The sequence below is a fragment of the Pollicipes pollicipes genome, unplaced genomic scaffold (assembly GCF_011947565.3).
Source record: "Pollicipes pollicipes isolate AB1234 unplaced genomic scaffold, Ppol_2.1 Scaffold_6686;HRSCAF=7923_pilon_pilon_pilon, whole genome shotgun sequence".
Lineage (NCBI taxonomy): Eukaryota > Metazoa > Arthropoda > Thecostraca > Pollicipedomorpha > Pollicipedidae > Pollicipes > Pollicipes pollicipes.
The window spans coordinates 34,236,822-34,257,666 of NW_023596921.1; the positions used below are offsets into that span (position 1 = coordinate 34,236,822).

The window sequence follows — 20,845 nt, forward strand, 5'->3', positions numbered from 1 at the left end:
CGGCCGGCAGCGCGCCGCTCGGTCGCGGCAGACGGGAGAGGCGAGGCAGCCCGCTGGCGCCAGGCCGAGAGCCGCGCACGGGAATCTGCCGAAGGGCACCGGACAAGGTCAGATGACACCAGCACAGACGCACACACACACACACACACACGATGTGCAAACAGATGGCAATGTGGTTGCTACCGGTAGTACGTAATAATTCACTCTCAGACGCATTTCAAGGAAAGGTTGCCTTTTATAATTACATTCAGCTCAGCTTGGCGTTCGTACCCAGCGCGATCAAGGGACAATCTTATTAGCACGACAAAACGGAAACAACGCTTTCCGGAAATCATAGAAGTGGTACACAGGCAGAAAACCCGCCTAGTCGGTAAGGAATTGGAACGAATGCAGCAGTCGTAGCCAGAGATCAGCGCTCGAAACAGGTCCCTGTCAAAACGGCATTAACGAATTCGGCACCGACACGAAGTTTTAACAAATCGGATTACAGCGGAAAACCAGGACTAAATATAAACCCGAGAAGAAAGCCGTCTTCGGTTTCTTGGGCATTCGTTATTCATGACGCTTCTACCGATCGCTCAGCCACAAGACACCTGAGCATCGATGCGTTATATGCGCAGACTACCACCTCATAGGGTTGGCTTTCCCCCAAAACTGTGATGTCAAAATGACAGGAGGTTTACACAACAATTGATGCACTCGTGAGCCGGCCGAGCGCTTCTAAAAAGCACCTTGCCGTCGGTGTCCGGCCGCACCACGGAACATCCCGCCGTGCCTAAAAACGTCGCGTTCACACGCAGGCAGCATGCCACACGCAGGGGGAAGCGCGTCACGTGAGACCGTCACAGGCCCGCTAGACCACGCCCTCTCCTTGAAGCCATTTGGCAACGCTTCCTGCGTGAGGTCATTGTACTACGCTTGCGTCGAAACACGCAGGCAAGGTGGGATGTAAACCTGTAGAAGGCCAGTGAGTGCAGAACGCTCGTTGTCATTAACAATGATGTTCTTCCATATGTTGGTAATGGCTTCAAGCATTATTTTTTGCGCTGGCTGTCTGGTATAAGGGCCATTGAAATCGGTTTTCAAGGATTCGACTCCACAGGAACATCGCCTTAGTCTAGAAAATACTGAACTGAAGGCCGACTGAAGGAATTCCACGCAAGAGACAGCGCAGGTGGGCATCGCCGGTCAGCGAGCCGGCCGATAGACGAGGAGAGTCGGCTGCCATCGCGGGCCTAGTGGATTCTCCCCGCCTCTTCAGCACTCTCGACGCGATGCAGAGCCCTCCTGTGTTAGCCGAACCCTCACCCCAACCCCCCCCCCCTCTCCCCACGCGGAAGAGCCGCGCTCCGCACCCTCCGCACCTGCCGTCCGTCCAGCAGGCAGAGGAGGACCGGCACGCGGAGGCGCCGCTTCCCTCGGAGACCTCTGGTTGAGGCCAGGGCGGCATCCGGCGGGTGACGTCAGCGGTGCCGCGGCCGTTCCGCGCGGCACGTCACCGTACCCAGCCCCGGCCGAGGTCACGGGGGTGGGCTGACGGCATCGACGGCCCAGCAGCGCCTGGCTGCGTGCTTGCAGCCGACCGGCGCCGCTCTCTGGCTGATATCACGTCCGTCCCGGTATGTTGCGGCCTCCGGTGGCCGCCGACTCCGGTTCTGACGCATCCACTGAGTCTCCGCGTCTACTGGGTGAGCCAGTCTACTTGATACTGTCCAGAGCACTGCATTTTAGTCTTGTCTAAATCAAGGATACTATAAATACAGTCCGATTTCCAGTCAACTGCAAAGTTAAGCAGACCCTGTTGTATGCTCAAATTCTTATGATGTATGTGGCCTCGCACATTATCTGGTTTATAACTTAGTAGGCAAGAAACCTCTCGACCAGCCCGTCTAATTTGTCGCCTAGTCTATTAATGTTTAGTCTATTATTTCCCAGCCAGTCAGGTCGCGTCCATAAGGACCAAGTCTAATCTAGTCTACAGCAGCAGAGGGCAGTGCAGTTTAAATGGTGCCGCCACCGCATCCGTCATACTCTTCCCACGGGCAGCCAGCCCAGCCGGCCGGCACCGTCAGGGAGCCATGGTCGGCGGAGGGGAGGGGGAGGGGGACGGGCAGGTCACGCGTCGTCGACTGCGTGATGACGCCGAACCCGGAGGGGAGGGGACCCGGACAGAGCTGACAGTTGGTAACGGGAACAGCGGGACACAATGAGGGCATGGTGGACGGGCACACCGGTGGGTGGCTCTGGCGAACCGTCAACGGGGAATCAATAACGGAGTTCCAAATAAATGGAAGTTCATGGCCCATGCTGAGCTTGTGCCGATATGGCATGACACGATATGTATTTAGGGGTGACCACAAATTGGATTTGTGAACACCCACGTCAATGTACAACAATACGCGTGTAATTTAAAGGCATCGCGTACAAAGGCAGCGCACTAAGGGACAATACAAGTAAAAAGGAGACACTACACAAATTACAACAATCACCACCTAATTGGCATAAATGTGGTCAGGGTGCCTTTCGTTGTGGCGGCTAAGTTGTTTGACACACAAAGTAAATGTGGGCAAAAAAGGAGCCAACAGCAGGCCGTGCACCAACAACCGGCCAATAATGTTTGTCCCAAGATGTTCCGCAGCTTTTCCATCACGGCCGCTAACGAGTGGGGGATTGGCATCGGTCCCGTGTGAGCGATTCAGACCGCGCCAGGCCCGCTGGTATCCGCTAAACACAACAACACGGCCTGACCGACGCGCGCTCCTCAAATACCGCTGGGGTCTCCCACGGCAACCTCGCCATCCGGCCGTATGACAACACAACCTGACGTGCGGCGGCGCCTCAAGCCATGCCGAGCTTGGCCTGACGCAACGATGGTCCGGCGTCACCACTCGTGACGGCCCCGTGACGGCCCCGCGATGATCCCGTGATGACTCCGTGACGGCCCCGTGATGACCCGTGACAGCCCAGTGGTGACCTGTGACGACCCCGTGGAGGTCCTATGGCAGTCCCGTGACCGGCCCCTAACGGCCCGTGATGACCCCGTGGCGACCCGCGGCCCAGTGGTGACCTGTGACGACCCGTGGAGGTCCTATGACAGTCCCGTGACCGGCCCCTAACGGCCCGTGACGGCCTGTGACTGCCCCGTAACGGCCCGTGACGTCCTGTAACCGTCGCGTGCCTGTGCCATGGTGGTGTAGGGCGATCCCGTGGCGGTCCCATGACGGCTCCGAGACCAGCGTGATGTCCGGCGTGCCCCGGAACTGGGCGACGGTGGCGACCAGCGCGCGCGTCAACTGTGCACTGTGCACCGGTTTTACCTCGGCGAGCAGCTCTGCAAGGCACCGCGGAACCAGGCAATACGGCAGGATAATGCGAGGAAATACGGTGCAGCATGCGAAAAAATTGTCACGTTTGTTGGACGTGATGGTCGCGTATTAATCACGTCGTCAAATGAGGCTCTGCTACCAGGCTCATGGCCGAGTTTGAAAGCATTTTGAAAAAGCTTTAACTCAGAATTTCTCTGTGCACTTATTATGGCGGTTGACCTGCCGAATCCTCGCCGAATCCCTGCCGAATCCCGGACGAATCTCTGTCGAATCCCTGCCGAATCCCGGGCGATCCCGGTATTCAGCTACGACGATTCCGGTACCCAGCTACGACGGTCCCGGGACCCAGCTAGGACGGTCTCGGTACCCAGCTACGACGATCCCGGTACCCGACTAAGACCGTCCCGGTATCAGCTTACGACGATCCCCGTACCAAGTTAGGACGCTCCCCAGTGCTGCCGCCAAGAAACAGCACTATTTTGGATTTCATTACGTTACCCGCCAGATGCAAACATATAATGCTAGGGTCGCAAATGGTTTTGGTAATTCAATTCTGATACTGAAAATCCACGCGAAAAATGCTGACTTTTAGGCACCGCGGCATGACGCGGTAGAAACAAAAACCTTGACATATTCCCAGCTATGCTAATACTTAGCCCAACAGTGAACCGTGGATGGAAGCATATGCAAATTTAAACTTTAGTGCATTCGCGTAACTAGTTCAAAATTCAGCCCGACTTGGAAGTAAATTGGTACTTGATAATTATATTTGATATTTGATACTTGATAATAAGTTGATGACTTGATAAGTTCTAACAAGTTCTGAAAATCCGCATAAAAGCGGACTCCACTTCACATCGCTCGTCTCGACGCCTGTCTCAAAGAGCACCGCGCTCGGGGCACGCCGTCATGATTGAGTGCACACAATGGCAGCAGGTGACCCGGATAGGCGGCGTGGCGTGCCCGGCTGGCGCTGCGCTGTGACCGCAGCAGGCCCTGCGGTGGTCGGGCCGGGCCAAGGCCGCGGCGGCAGCGGCCGCAGGGCGAGTCTCGAGCGCGCCGAATATCACCAGCGGGCAGGTGGGCGCGCCCAGTCAGGCGAAGGCTCACTGCACATCCGTCGCTGAGCTCCCTTCGTCGCGGATGGACATCCTGCACACGCGGGATGAACGAGGTGATCTGAGGTTTTTACACCCTTCTTTAAGCTGGGACAAGATATATATATATATATATATATATATATATATATATATTTGAGAAATGTCGGCCCCAGGAGACGCGTGCCGTCCTTCCTTCCGAGCATACATTGTAGGAATGCTTTGCGCATGCCTGGGCAAAAACAGTGACTAGAAAAAGACATCCATAAAGCCGCATCAAAGTTGGAAGAAATCCGGCACAGTGATGGGCAGTGCTCGTGCAGCGGAGCGCCCCGGCGCCATCGATCACGACAGAGCTGGCGTCCCTCTTCTCGTTGGGCGCCTCCGGTGGTGACCGCCGGCGCCGGAGCGGGCCCTCCGCCGGAGCGCCCCCCCCCCTCCCCCGGAGCGGGCCCTCCCCCGGAGCGGGCCCTCCCCCGGAGCGGGCCCTCCCCCGGAGCGGCCCCTCCCTCGGAGAGGCCCCTCCCCCCCGGAGCGGCCCCTCCCACGGAGCGGCCCCTCCTCCGGACCGGCCCCTCCTCAGGAGCGGCCCCTCCTCCGCAGCGGGCCCTCCCCCAGAGCGGGCCCTCCCCCCCCCGGAGCGGCCCCTCCTCCGGAGTGGGCCCTCCCCCGGAGCGGACCCTCCCCCGGAGCGGGCCCTCCCCCGGAGCGGCCCCTCCCCCGGAGAGGCCCCTCCCCCCCCCCCGGAGCGGCCCCTCCCCCGGAGCGGGCCCTCCTCCGCAGCTGGCCCTCCCCGGAGCGGCCCCTCCACCGGAGCGGCCCCTCCTCCGCAGCGGCCCCTCCTCCGCGGCGGGCTCTCCCCCGGGGCGGGCCCTCCCCTCATATCTCCGCGTCGTGCGCCGACACGGACGATACCGATCACGGCGCCAAGCCGGCGTGACACGTTGCAAGGCTGCGCGAGGCCGACGCGGACCTCAGGCGGCGGCCGAAGGCTGTCTGTCGGCTGCGTGCGCTGAGAGGGCCGGATCCGACCGCCGGCTCGCGCGGCCTCCGCGGTCAGCGGGGCTTGCCGCGCCGCAGCCGGCGGACAAATGGAGCCATGGGTGCGGGGGCGGCTCCGGAGTCGGAGGTCGACGACCACCCGCATGCTCGTGCAGACATGCGGGTGACAATCAACACTGTCACAGATGGCGGTGCAGAGCTCTCTCAATCATTGCAACCAATTCAGCCGAGGGTGATGGCCTCATTTGAACCAATAAAATGGCACGTCGTTCACCGTGATGAGCAACTTACCGCGAAACATCGCCAAGGCCTTCGAAAAAAATGCAAATAGCGTGACGAAAAATGATCAACCAATATGCAATATAATCCGTTAAAACATAAGCAAGACAATGAAACACGCATGCAAGTATACCTTATCGCATTAAAGTGCCTGCCTAGAACGACCGGCTACGCCGGGAATTTGAGGTACGCAATTCGCCGACAGCCTTGCGGTGTGGCGACTGAGGAACGCGAGGTCCCGGTCCGTGCCGGACACGAAACGTCGTCATCCGTACCGACTGGCCGAGCACGTGACCTGATCCGCCACGATCGAGCCGGCACCATCCCACGGACGGGGGCCGGCTTTCGCCGCAGCCGCCCGGCACGAACGCCGACCAGACGCGCGACTACGTCATCAGGGGTGACGTCATGGTGATAACGTCATCGCGACACATGACGTGGCGCCACGCTAGAGTGGCATGCCTGGTGTTGTACTTAACTGAAAAACCAAACCCACTCTTACACTACATTAAGTTGAACAGAAATCGCGTTTGTCCCTCTACCTGCAACACATATGCAATATAATATTTTTATTGAGTCCTGGAAGACCAGAGATTAAGACCTTTCCTGTTTCCGTTATGTCAACATGGCTGAAGCAAATATTCGTTACCGATGCTTCACCCTAAGGGGCAGAAGGGAATATGACGAATGCAGCATGAATGATGGAACATGAAGGATCGGGCGCAAAAGGCTGAGCTTCGAGCGACGCAATTTCGGTTATCTGACGACGATGTAGCCGCGGAGGCTGTTTCCACCGCCACCCAATGTCACCCGTGTTGGACTGCACTCACGGGATGCAGTCAGGATTTACGACGGGAGATTAGGATGATGGGACCGGGGCTCTGCTCTTTTCACGGTGCGTATGCACCGGAACACATTACAGACACCGCAAACGCTTATGGGGGCATAACCTAACGTATCAACGGACTACCAAAGAAGTTTCATGCTATCTGAAATGACAATGATGATCAAGCCGGCACCATCCCGCGGATGTGGACCGACTTTCACCGCAGCCGCCCGGGAGGAACGCCAACCAAACGCGTAACTACGTCATCAAAGGTGGTGCAATCAACACGGGTGCAAACCCGCTTCGTTTGCACCAGGCGAGCCAACTGAAGGTCCTGTTGGGTTCTTAAATTGCGGCTGATAGCATGATGGCGCGAACTACGCGATTTATCTTTGTTTTCTTCAGTTTTCTCCAACCAGTCGTAAGACGCCCTACGCTTCTTGGAACCGAATACATGGCTAAGCCCTTGTTATTTCAGTGTCAGCGTAAACTTTGATTTGAAGTGTGGATATACTACTGTAGAATGCTAAGGCCTAATGATCAGTTCACGAACGCAGGGGAAAATCGACCACGGCAATTCTGTACCGATAACGCCGCAAGGAGTCACGCATTCAGTGCGACCCCTCCCAGGGGTCGCACTAAATCCAGAAACGAGCTCCATCCAGCTCCCGCAAACTAAAAACAAAAACCTTCTGCCGCAGACAGAAATATGACGTATGACGAACATTGTACCCCATGTTTGTCGGCCCCAGAACAAGCGTAACGAACGAGCTGGCCGTGACGTCATCGCGCGCGGGACGCGGAGGTTAATGTGAATCAGCAACTCATTATCCTGCAGCGAACAGATGCACCAGTCCGCGGCAACGGCGACAGCAGGAGCCCTTTTGCGACCGGCAGCCGTCGTTCCAGCAGTGCCTGTCGTTGTGTCAGCAGTGGGTGCTGTCGCGTCAGCAGAGGGTGCCGTCGTGTCAGCGGAGGGTGCCGTCGTGTCAGCAGTAGATGCCGTCGTGTCAGCAGTGGGTGCTGTCGCGTCAGCAGTAGGTGCCGTCGTGTCAGCAGTGGGTGCCGTCGTGTCAGCAGTGAGTGCTGTCGCGTCAGCAGTGGGTGCCGTCGTGTCAGCAGAGGGTGCCGTCGTGTCAGCAGAGGGTGCCGTCGTGTCGACAGTGGGTGTCGTTGTGCCAGCAGTGGATACCGTCGCGTCAGCAGTGGGTGCCGTCGTGTCAGCAGTGGGTGCTGTGTCAGCAGTGGGTGCCGTCGTGTCAGCAGTGGGTGCCGCCGTGTCATCAGTGGGTGCCGTCGACCGCATCAGTTGACGGCAGACAACCGCGCTTCCACCACCCCGTCGCAGTCGGCACTGTCCGTCACTCTCGGTTTCCGTGCATCACTGTCAGTCAGTGTTGGCCACTGCCGATCACGGCCGGTCACTGTCAGCCACTGTCAGCCACTGTCGGGCATTGTCGGTCCCTGCTGTTTTCTCTCTGTGCCACTGCCGGTCACGGCCGGTCACTGTCCCCATTGTCCGCTGTCGTTCTCCGCCGGTCACGGTCATCCATTCCGCCGCGGCCGCCGGACCCAGCCGCGGCCGCGACGCACGCGGCGGCCGGCCAGAGGGCCGCTTTCTAGCCAGGCCGGCCGGTGCCGCCGAATCAGTCCGTCCCGAGCACGGAAAGAGCGAGCGCGCAGATTCCACGCAAGAAGTGGAGCGGACAGACCAGTGAATGGGCCGGCGGACCCAGCAGCGTGACGTCAGAACGGAAAAAACTTGGAATCGAGTGGCTCATTTGCTCCAATAACGACGCAGTACTCGAGCTTGCAGTGTGCCTTCCTTATCTTACATTCACAGGACATGAAATGTGTACTTGCCCGTTCTTGATTTTTTCCGAGAACAAAAGCAAAAACATATGATAAAAAATAGGGAATAATGAAAACAAAATTGTTTAATACAAGTGGGAGAACGTTCTTCACGGGTTCGTCCCCTACGAATTTTAACTGTTAGCACGTCATGCAAACGCCATTTCACATGAACTTGTACGGCCCAATATAATCCGAACAGCTTAGCTTGAGCCTTAGAGTTCAACAGCACGGCACACCCCGTGACATGGAACTAGTCCGAGCTCACTTCGGGCGGCCCATGGTGCAGCCCAGCTGTGACTACCACATGCTCAACCCAGTCCAACAGTGGCGACGCCAGCCGGCTCCGGCAGGTTAGCCATTGAAATGGGCCTGGCCATCCAGGCAGATGCATGGCTACGCGTGGAAGGGCGGAGCCAGGGCTTCCGGGGGCCTCTCATGACTGGCGACGAGGACTAAATTTGACGAGCGAGTCCCAGCTCCATTGACGCTGTGTGCGCGCTGTAAACAGACTAACAGACGTCACAAAAGCTAATGGGTACAGAGTCAGGCGTATCAATGAGCTATCGACGATGATTTGCCCTGGGACATTTAACAATTGTTTTAGCTACCGTACACATTCACTCGGATATCCGCTCGTCCTGTCATTTAGTTACGGCTGTTGGGCTCTACGTGTCGCTACCAGTAGAGGTGTCTATGGAATTTAAAATTAAAAAGGGTTCCAGGTCACCAGATTTTGCAATTCTGTTCAGTATTGTCGTGGTGAACTGCGCCACTGTATGCACGCTTCTCTTTCCGCGCACTCTCAATCTGAGTAAGCTCTCAACTCACGTAACCTGCTCACCCGCATCGACGCTACAAACAATGGCATGCCTGGTTGTAAATGCGGGTGGCGATGCCAAACAATTGGGAATAAATGTGGATTTCCGGCCCAGATGTAGACGGAATCTTTGTGCTAGCCAAAACTTTTAGCTCAAAACCTTGGCTTATGTCGACTCAAACGTGCCTTAGATCCCGAGTTATCGTGGCGTAGCCACGCTAGGTTTTCGATGGGGTAAACCAAAACACGATGCAGTTGAAAAAGCATCACGTAGTGCACATGTTATCACAAAAAGCACAACAAATTTCGGCAGTTGCAAAGGTGATTACACATCAGTTGAGGCCATCAAATGTGCCGTATTGTGATACTTTTGAAAAGGATGCTGAAGCACTCTACGAAATTCGGTAAGGCCGTGCTTTTAAGTGCCTCAAAGGAAGCGCCGTCACTGCAGTCCAGCCGCAGTCCAGTCCGACCGCAGTCCACGGCATCCCCAGGCTCGCCCAATCGTTCACACCGGCGCCAGTTTTGGGCGCAGACGGCGGCGGCGGAAGCGACCGGCTGCTCCGACCGTGAGAATGTCCCCCGGTGCGCCTCGGCTGGGCGGCTCCTTCCCGACTCGGTCGCCCGCCGCCCGACCCCGCAAAAAAAGTCGGCACCCAGCCATTAACACGTGACAAGGACCCGTCCCGTGCAGGCGACGGCGTATGGAGATACGATCAGCGGGCGGTGGCGGAGGTGGTCGCACGCGCCGCGCTCGCCGGGGCACCTCCAGCCAAGCAGAAATCCGGTCGCGGATGTGGTCGCCGCGGTTCCCCCCGGGGCTATGGTGCGCTTCAGGGGCAAGCGCAGCGGTCCAGAGCGGCCGGAACGGGCCGACGAACGGGCCAGAGAATCGCAGCCTGTAAGCTAAGGCTGCAGACCGGCGGGTGCCCTCCTCGGAGGGCTCCGGGAGAATCACTGCTTCTCCCAGTTCCCTCTCACATAATAGCAATTACGGGAATGGTTCTTCTGTTGTCAAACTGAACGCCCGTCGTGATTATGTCGTGATTATGTCGTTTCGAAATCTTAGCTTAATCACATTTGACACACTATTTAATACGCGTCTCTCGAAACCACACAACGAATGCCGGTTTTCTTCGTAAACTGTGTTGCAGCATCCCGGGATGATGTGGACAGAACCTGGACGATTGACTGACGCCACAGCAAGGCTTCCTTCCATGGCCGACGGTGTGGACCGACGGACCCGTTTCAGCGCCGTGCCGGTCCGGCACGGGTGAGCTTAGGCCGTCACAGCGGTGGCCTTCGGTCTCGAAAGATTCCATCGCGTTCTACATACACAATCTGTATTTCTCGTCTCGGTTTGTCTCGATCGGCCAGTCTCGATCGGCCAGTCTCGATCGGCCAGTTTCGACCGGCTCGTTTGGCCATGGGCCTGGAAAGGAGCCGAGGCGGTTGCGGAGCATTTCACAGCCCAATCGTCGAGCACTTGTTAGGCACTGGCTTCAGGTGCTGCCGTCAGACGTGAAGGCAGCCTCAGAAGCGTAGCTAACGCTTGGTCGGCTCGGGTCGGGATGCCGGGCAAGCGGGTTGGGACGCCCGTTGAACGCGAGGTATTCCTGCCACGTCTGCAGTTCCGTGACAGTTGACTGACCCACAAAAGACGCGGGCATTTCGCGGAAGCGCATTGCAAAACCGAAACCGATTAGGGCTGCAGAATGACGCGATAAAAGTACAGAGTCACGACGTCAAGTCTCAAATTATCCCACTAGTGGACCCGGTAAACCTGCCGGAGCGTGCCGCCGGACAGCAGGCATGCTCAAAGTCGTCAGAACAGTACGGAGACATTTCTAGATGCCGCCTCTGGATGCCGCCGGAGACATTTCTAGATGCCGCTTTTGCAGCTCGGTGTGCCCTCCAGCCCTGACCCACGCCTGTCCCGTGAGCAGACGTGCCCCTTCTGCCCTTCAAACGGCAGTAATCCCTCGAACTGTCACCTGGCCTAACGCAAATGTGGCGTGGTGGCACCGGCGAACAGCAAAGGTCCAAAAGCACATTCCTGAATTGATGACTGTGACCTGCATGACGAGAATATATCATGTATGAGAGCGAAATCTATGAGATCATCACGCCTGGCTTCCCACCAGCCGGCCTAGGTGAGCATGGCACGCGCCCGGTTCCAGTGATCGGAAGGTGTATTGATTTCCGTTAACACGAACTTCGGGCACCTGAGCTGACCTGCGCGATATATTCAAACGCAAGCGTATCGAAAGGAGTCGGGTCGGTTTGTCAACATGAGTGACGAATGACCTGCTAAAACATCCCGGATCTACCCGGCCATGTACACGCCCCAAAGGCGCGGCCTTGATAAATGCGTCAGAACTTTGTCTCGCCGCGCGTCATCACTGCCCAGCCCCACCCCAGCCACGTCCGCCTCGACCGAGCGGCCCGACGGAGCCAACACTGCCAGAAAACCTGCCAGAACGCGCGACATCAGCGGCGTCTTGCCGGCGCGTTTGCAGTGCGTCTGCTTCCGGATTATCAAACGAGACGCACGAAAACAGCGCGCAGCCACCGCCCACGCACCTCGGTGCTCCTCCCGCCTCGCTTACCTTCGACATGGGGGCGGCGGGTGGCGCAGCGTCGCAGGCGCTGACCTGCCCTCGGGTCGGCTCCGGTCAGCTGGGGTCACGTGACGACCTGCGGGCCCAGGGCGGGTCAGCGGCGGCCGGCGGGCGCTCCTTCGGCGCGGCGTCGGGCGGGCTCTGGTCTGGCGCCGCGCCGCCGCCCGCCCAATCAATACGACCGACCGGCCGCTTCCACGCACATGCGCCCTCGCCCTCCAGTCCCCTTCCCTGGACCCGCAGCGGTGCCGGCGGCGCCGGAGGGGTCCGTGGGCCCGGGGGCTTTTTGCCCACGGCTGAGCGGCTGGGTCTAAAAGGGGTGTGATGGAGTGAGCGGGGTGGAATGGAGACGCTGCCTAGATCGCGCCAACTGGCGGGCACGAGCCGGCCCTGAAACATCGGCCGGTGCAGACGTCAACACCGGCCACAGATCCGACGGTCACGCTGCTTCCTGTTCTGGCTGCAAATGTTTAGTTGAGGAAGTGTGCATCCGTCAGGTTTATCAGATGAATACGCCTTCTGACCCAGAAAACTGTCGGGCCTCACTGCAAGGACGGCATACACTGCTCCGTGTTCTGGGACGTAATCATGTGCGCTGTACCCGAAATACAGTAGCTCTCCTGGGGGGCAAGAATGTCTTAAGTATATCTACAACAGCAATTCTGGGGGCAGCAGTTATTGATGCAATGAAGATCATGTCAGCCAGCGTGGCAATCCAGGGAGCATCCCCGCATTTTCGCGCCTCTCTAACTGAAGCCATCACCTCCATCACCATTGTCAGGAACAGAGGGAGTTAAAACGAACAAAGAAACCGGCCATGGGCGAATAGCGGGCCACGACTGGGGCGGTCGGACCCGGTGGGGCAGGTGACTCTCCCTGTTCTGCTCCGTCGTGGCGTGGCGGCGGCCACCCCGGCGCCCTCTAACGGGAGACGGCATCGCAGACTGACAATCTGAGGCATCCGACAGCATCATGGAGCACGTACTAGGTAAGTGTAAATGGGCTACAAATCGTTACTTCGTTGCTGAGAAGCTATCGGTAAGTGTCAATGAGTTACAAATCGTTGCTTTTTCGACCTGGTATTGTCGGAATTTCTGCTGACGTCGTCCGGTGCACTAAGACACCATCATTTTTCAGGGTCGCCCCGCAACCGAGCGGGTTTACTGGCGAGTTATGGTGACCGGCATGTTCCTCCCCCGCTCTCCCCACGACATCTGATCTGTTCAGACACCGGCTCACGCTGGGCCTACTGGTCAGCAGAAGCCGACGCCAAGCTTGTCGTCGACTGGTTGCTTCAGCTTTCTACGGCGGCTTCGCGTCAGTGAATGCTTCCCCAGACGGCGACGCTGCTAGCCCTCCGGACACGGATGCTAGGTAACGATGGGCGTGGTCGCTTCGTTCCAACTCACGCTCCTGCCACGCTCGGACAAGTCCCCCATCTATCTCAAGCTTGCCTGAGAATCATCATCAGTTCGAAAACGTGCGACCGCGACCGGGCATTCCGGAGCGGACTAGCGCACCGCCGTGGCAAACGCGCAGTCGGTGTTGGCGTGTGCGCGAGCGCTGTGCTAGGGCCGGCGGAGGCACGAGCCTCAGACAGCCTGAGGCACAGCTGACTATGTCCGTTTCGCTGTGTAGCATAGCATGGATGTGGTGTCACACCCATCATGTCTCGGCTGGGGAGCTCTGATTTTGGGGTCTCTTCGGACGAAAGCTGCTTCTGAAGGCGAGCCTGCATTTGTGCCATCCCCTGGGGAATCATCCCATCTTTGACGACAACCGGGGTGCGGCCTGGTGTCGTTTGAACAGCGGACGTCCGTGCCTCTGTTGCTGCGCGCGCAATGAATCAGCAGTGATGTTTTCCACTGCACTTGTCTTCCGAGCGGTTTGTACCGGTGTTCTGTACAACCTGGCTATTTTTGCCGAGGAACTGGGACAGCAACGCCGGAGCAACCGCTTCTGCGAGATGAACTAATCGTTGTTTACATCACCTGACTCGTGTACTCCGGAGCGCATAATCAGATAAACGGTTACTGAAAGATGCTTGAACCGCTTTCGTAACATCTATATCACCACGGTTCCTCTAGTCAGTAGAATTTCTACATCCCGACTCTCGCGACTCCACGATAGGGTGATATGATGGGACGATGATGTGTGATGATGAATGGAATGACGGAGCAATGGATGATGATGAGTGATAATGATGATGGCGAGTTGAAATGTTGTGCATTTTACGCAATTGTTCCGTTACGACACAACGAGGGGTCCAAAGAGACATAGTGATTACCAGCGAATGCCCACTACTCGAGCCCAGATACTACTCGCTGGAGAACAGCTGTGGAACGATAGGTGCCCGCCGCACAACGACGAGCCAAGATCAATACTTCACCAGAGGCGTTGCCGGTGGCCTGCACACTGCTAAGGGAGGACCAGCTCCACTGCTAAGGGAGGACCACAATGTTGCAGCTCCACTGCTAAGGGAGGACCTCAATCGGCGCTGCTAGGGAGGGAACTGGGGCATTGTTATAACTGCCCGCCCCTGCAAGCGACCTCTACGGCGGAAACAATGAGATAGAATTACTACCTTCAATCTCCTGCTCTAAAATCCGATTCCAATCATCCCTGGCGGCACGACCTCGACTGTCACAGATGCAAAGTTCGAACACCAGCTGTTGCTGCCGTCACCAGGGCCTGCATGCAGCTGCAGGCGGGAGGGAGGGGGCCAAACTAGAACTGTCAAGTGGCCTTGCTGTGACATCTGCCTCGCAGCCGTACAACTCTGCCGCCAGCGTAGGCCGCCGGGCGGCGGTCCGATCTCAGCGCGCCGGGGCGGCATCCGCCGCAACATACTGACAGCCACCTTACCTCTCTAGCGCTCCCGGACAGCGTACACCAGCACCATAGCGCGTCACGCGTTCCCAGTGCCCGCCAGCGGTGCGCGGCAGCCCCCACCCACACCCACACACTGTACGGCCTGCCGGGCGCCGGCGCGAACTGGCGTCCCGCGCGCCCGAGCGTGGCGCGCCGCCGGCCGCGCCACCTGGCGGCACAGTCAGCTGGCGACAGGCAGCTGCTGCCGCCGGCTGCGCCCGCGGCGGGGGGCGGAGATCCCGCCAGCGCCGTTCCGAGGGGTTCAGGGCTGCCGACGCTGGACTGGCTTTGCTGTTGCATCCTGGTGGGTCCTCGAGACCCTCCTCTTCTACTGGCCGGCCCGCCGCGTTTTTGAGAAAACGGCCTCGCGTCCGAACGTCTTTGACGAGCTCGCGTCCCAATGCAGTAGGCAGGACCATTGCCGTGCGTTAGGAGTATGTATGTATGTATGTATTGACGTTTAAAGCACTCCAACAAGGAATGGCTATTCCGAGTATCAAATCGATCAGGTAAGGAGATGAGACATGTTAAAAGACCAATCGTGGCAGCACTCACACAGAAGTACGTCAACTGCAAACATGCAACACACCTCAGTTTCATTGTATCCTTTGAGGCGCTCCGGGCCGTTCGGTCCCTTTCACACCTGGAGAATATGATTTTGAATGAGCAATGTGGTTAAGTGAGTAAAAAAAAGAAACCTTTGTGATTGACTTTTGCATTGCCTGGAGCAGGTCGGTATGTCTGAGGAAGTTGAAAAGGTCTAGCAGGTGAGGAATGTTTGAGCAAGAACGTTTGGTGCACTCCATGATGATATGTTTGCCGAAAGTGGATGGTTGCCCGGCTGAAAATAGGCACGACGGTGTTGCAAGCATACTTGGCTGTGTGTCGGTGTAGTGTGATCCATTCTTAGATGAGCCAACACCTTCTCTTCCAAATGTTTACGGTACTGGCCAAGGCGTAACGTCGGGTTCATTGTCATGAAATTGTGTCCTGGTGGCGTCTGTCCATCGTCGCAGCCAAAAATGCTTGTCAGTGTGTGAACTGAAGACTGCATAGATGTTTGATCGACTGGGACGTTTGTGGTGTGGTGGGCTTTCAAAGCTTCTTTGGCTAGTTTATCAGCCCGTCCATTACCCGGGATGTCTCTGTGTCCTAGAATTCACAAAAGTTGTGTGCGTATCCTAGGTTTGTAATATATGATAGAGCTCGGCGATGTTGACAAGTAGATGGTGATAATCTGGATCGATAAGTGATTGTACAGCTGCCTTGGCATCTGAAGAGGTCACTATTGTCCTCACTGTTTGATCGTGTTGTTGAATGTGTTCTAACGCAAGAGCAAATTTTTCAGGCAAATAATCTGAGGTGCTATCCGGTAACCGATGATTTATATAGTATGTTCACCGCAAAATACTGAACATCCAGTGTGCTCGTTAACCTTGGAACCACCCGTGTAAATGAAGTGACTGTTTGGTTAATGGCCACTAGTTAGTTGAACGTTTGTTGAACGAAAGCGGCTGGCACAGTGCGTTTTGGATCAGTTAAGAGAAGCAACGCTTCTTGTGGGATTGCCTTTCATGGCGGCATTATTAAGGCAGGTGCCAAGCGTGAAAAAGCCATCGATTTACCGGGTATGATTGGTGACAAAAGTTGACACTTTTGCGAGCTATTTGGTGACAAAACTGCGAAAATAGAAACAAATTACGCGAACCATCACAGTTGGGCGAATCTCGAAGCTTAGTATTGGTCTGTACTCGCTGACGTTTGCAGCGTGAGTTTATGTGGAACGCATCTCGAAACATTGACGTTTTGCTGCCTGAGCACGTCGAACCATAAAATGCTTCCAAACGCAATGGCTTTAATCAGGATGGATTCTAACAGGTGGCACAAATATGCTACAAACTATATAATATTTGCGCTGACGTCACAAATCAGTGGTAACCGTGACATCGTGATTTTCCAATGTCACTCAGATCGGTGCTTTTCACGGATTTCTCAGCCAAGGTTCACTTCACATACTCTTCGGCAAAGAATACCAGATAACTAGGCTTATCTACTGCTACTCTAAATGCTAGTTGCAAGAATCGTAGCTCGCCTCAGCAACTCGCAAAGGACGTGATAAGTCTGTTATGCGACGTTATAAAGCGCCGTGTCATTTGGGACAAATTGCATGGAATGCTCGCCACGCGAATTAGGTTCAGTGCGAGGCTGTAAGCTGCCGTTGGTTATGTGCTTGTCGTGAGAAGCTCATCGGCTTGAAGGACATAGCTAATCGTCAATTTTTTTTTAGGCACCGCACGGCTTTTCCGAGGATATACCATGAAGGGCATCCCTGGAAGAAGCGTTAGAAAGACCTGCCGGTCGAGAAAGTTCATTTGTGGATACCCGAACTGTACGTTGGGAGGTCAACGGAGGGCGTTGAAGCGACCAGGAGCGGATCAGAAGGGGCACGTGGTCATGCCCATTTGGACCCCGAGGGGCCCTTGGCTGCGAAGGGCCCATAACCGGCCGAACAGATTCAGGTTTTTCACCCAAACGCAACAAAATTAAAGGCCTTTGGGCTCCCACGCGACCAAGAATACTCGCAAGCGAAAGTGATAGGCCTTAACCTGCCGGGGTATTCTCGTTTGTTCAGGGGCCATTCACGTTAGTCTCGGTTAACCTACCGACACACTCACGATGTGCCCATGGGCCCTGCACATTGGTCTAAGACTCTTCCAATTCTCCGTTATTGCTTAGGGCCCCACGCCCCTGTTGGAGGCCCATCTGTTAACCTCCTGGGGCACACTCGGTCGTTCGGGGCCCTTCAAATTAACCTGTTCGGGCACACTAGATTGTTCGGGGTCCCTGCACATTGGATTTTGATATTTGAATGTAGGGCCCTACGCTCCTGTTGGGGGCCATCTGATAGCATGCTCGGATACAGTCGATCTTAAGGGCACCATCCAAACTGGATTTCGAGTACTTCGTTTTTGATAGAGAGTCCTACGCTCCTGTCGGGGGCCCTATCTGATAGCCTGCTTGGAGCACACTCGATCGTTTGGGGCTGTCTGTATTAGGTATTGGGTACTTCCTGTTTGAATGGAGGAACGTACGCTCTTATCGTATCTGTTAATCTGCTCCGGCCCGCTCGATCATTTAGGAGCCTTCCACATTGTGTTGTGAGCATTTCTTAGTTGAACGGAGTGTCCTATGCTCTTGTCGGGAGCCATCTTTGTTAATCTGCTCTTACCTATCTGTTAGACCTATTTTTATTGCCTGCGGGTATGATTTTGTGGAATTTTTGTTTCGACAGTGCGTCGTGCCTGCTGGTAAGATACACCCACCTGCTATTTTTCTAAACAAATTTTTTCCCGTATGTCTCGTGTTTTGCGGTACTTGCTACCGTGTCAAACCGTTAGCAATTGAAGCGCCTAAGAGGATTGGGTGTAAATACTTTGACGTGATATCGGAGGTAGGCATCTGTGAGGGTCTCTGAGAGTCGGACTGTTGCAAAAGTGAAAACAAGTAGGCTGCTGTCCCGACACTGTCCATCTCAGAACAGCGTCAGCTGTTGGACATGGCAAACATGTTCGGTTCTGAGTTACGCCAGTATCTCCTCCTCCGTCATGAAACGGAGCCCAAGGGCGAAAATGGTACCTTTTTTGTTGTTTCTTGCCTAGCGAAGGAACATTTTTACCTATTATACTTACACAATATTCGGTGCTTTGCAATAGGGTTTTAGTTTGTGCACGCGTGGTTGTTCTGACGACGAGCATTCCGTTTGATGGAGCTTTAATTTGGAGATCGCGGGGTTCGCGGATATCCTCAATTTGTTTTTATTGCCAGAAAACGTTTATTTCGAAATCAGACGTTCCCGTTACGAGGCTGCACTACGACGCAAGAGCCGATTGGGTCAAGAATGGGCTCACAGCTATGACGACCTCTGCTCATGATCAAGCAAGGGGCGGTAGATCGAGCAGGCACCGGAGTGGTCGAAGTCGGACGAGGGTCGGAGTTAGAGACGTTGGGCGGAAGGATGGGAGCAGTCCAGAAGTTGTGGCAGAAGTGTCCAAACCAATGAAACGGGTCTGGGGCGCGAGAGGGTCATCAGATGAAGAGGCGGCCGAAGCTGGACTAGCGGCACTGCCGTCGTCGCTAGCCATGGAAGTACCTACGTCAGAGGCCGAGTTGGAATCCGAGACAGTTTCGTCCCTCCTGTACCTACCACGCCTCCCCATAGCCGGGAGCGGGAAGAGGCGAACATAAACTTAGTGAGAAGGTGTATGTTTGAAATGAGTGCTCACCGAAAACAGATATTTAGCTCAGCGAACACTTCCATTACCGTGCTGCCATCTCTCGGCGATATTTAGGTGACTATGAGTGAATGCAATGGTGGCAATTTTCTCATGAGGAGCATATTCACGAAATAAAAAATATGTTGCGTGGAGCAGTCTTTTTCATTTATAAGTAAACCAATAGTCGTAAGCGAGCTTATTTCATTGGATCTGATGCTTGCTTTAATATCTCCGAACGTTGGAAGATCTCCGCCTTAAGACGCGAGTGGCAAAGTGAGGAGCGTTGGAGGTACAACGTTGTAAAGCTGCGTGATGCTTTACATGAGGCGCCCCCTGCCCGCCTCCGCCCCCACGCGCGACAGAGCTAGGGCAAGCGTTTACGGCTCGCCGGTAGCACGTATTTTGTGAAGCAAGTTTAGATCGCCGTTGGTAGAACTGACTGGCAGCAGACCAGTCTAGTTCCTCACGCACGGCCGAAATATGATCTCAGTTGCGACGGCCGGAGATAACGCGCAGCGCAAAGTTCAAGATCTTTTAGGGGCGTTGTTTGTTTTCTCCGATCCGTTGCCACAGACGGCGAGGCAATGTCGGCCGTAAAAGAGGACCAAGGCATTGACCAGGGCAGGCAGAAGGTCAGGCGGGATCTGATGACGCACGTGGAACAGCCCGATGAGGATACCGCTGCTTTTTGGACGAAGACAGATACGTGGGAGACCAGGTGAGGTGATTGTCAGTGTACCAAGGCTCCTCACGGTGGGGTCCTCACGCATTGCGTCGTCGCGGAACCGAAAGGCCGCAATTTTGACGGCAACCACAGACAGCATGCTCCGTTTTACCAGTATTTACTTCCAGACCGTGGGAGTGGAATCAGATGTCAAAAACCTCCAGTGTCTGTTCCATTGAAGCAGTGAGCTGTCGGAGGCAGTCCGTTTTCCAGGTAACGAAACTTGGATATCGTCAGTGTACTGAACCACGTGCGCGCCGAGGGCGAACGGGGACGTAACGTTGGCAGGAATATGGGAGAAGGGTGGGACAAAAGAGGATCCTTGGAATACACCGATAGGATTGGCAGGGGTTTGGAAAGGTGTCGGTTATCACGCCAATCAAAACTACATGCACATTGGGTATGACCAGGAAGGTAAGAAGGGATCCAGGTAGGATCGATAGAATAGGCTTGAAGTTTGTGAGAAGCTTTGTGTGGTCGATTGCATCAAAATATCTGGAAAGATACAGAAAGCACGGTTCATCAGGTCCAAACATAACTGCGCAAAGGAGCTGTCGCATCTGCACATAGGAGGTCGCCGAATAGCAGCTTTCGGGCCCACATACAGAACGAAAGGCACAAGCGTTTCAAATCCAGATGACCTTGAATTTAAAGTGAAAATGTCGATGTCAGACACTGCACGTTTACGATTTACAGGCGCGCCCACCCTTAACAGGCGTTTTACCCACACTTCGAGGAAATCCAGTATTCAAATCCCATGTTTCATAATAGACAGCAACCCAACCCCACCAGCCACTCAGCTGGTGGGGTTGGGTTGGAGTCTCTATCTTGGAGCGTTGGGCAGCCGTTACGCCGTGACGAGCCCCCGGGTACTGCGTGCTCGAGCGCCCCGCTGTTCACGGCGAGAGCATCTGCGCCGTTCCGCCCGCGAATCACGACACTGACCGAGCGCCAGACGTCTGGGACGCCAGATGCCATCTCGAACGCTCTAACTACGCGTCACGTTAAAACGCGAGAAGTGAGCCAGGGCGCGAAATCAGGCCGGGCTCCTGGCGGTGCGGCCGCCGCAGAGCAGTTGAGAACAGTTCGGCAGTTTACTTCGGCAGTTCGGCCAGGACCGCGCTAAACAAGTCTTTTCCCAAGTATCGAAGCAT

At 55.7% G+C, this 20,845-nt stretch overlaps 1 long non-coding RNA gene across 1 annotated transcript; it reads right to left on the bottom strand.

The window, feature by feature from the left end:
- Window positions 1-4: 4 nt before the first annotated feature.
- Window positions 5-14,797, bottom strand: LOC119107282 (uncharacterized). The gene is made up of 3 exons (XR_005095228.1): window positions 14,688-14,797; window positions 11,811-11,898; window positions 5-85 (listed from the first exon to the last, which is right to left on the bottom strand). It is a non-coding gene; the product is annotated as an uncharacterized LOC119107282 (long non-coding RNA).
- Between the last annotated feature and the right edge of the window lie 6,048 nt (window positions 14,798-20,845).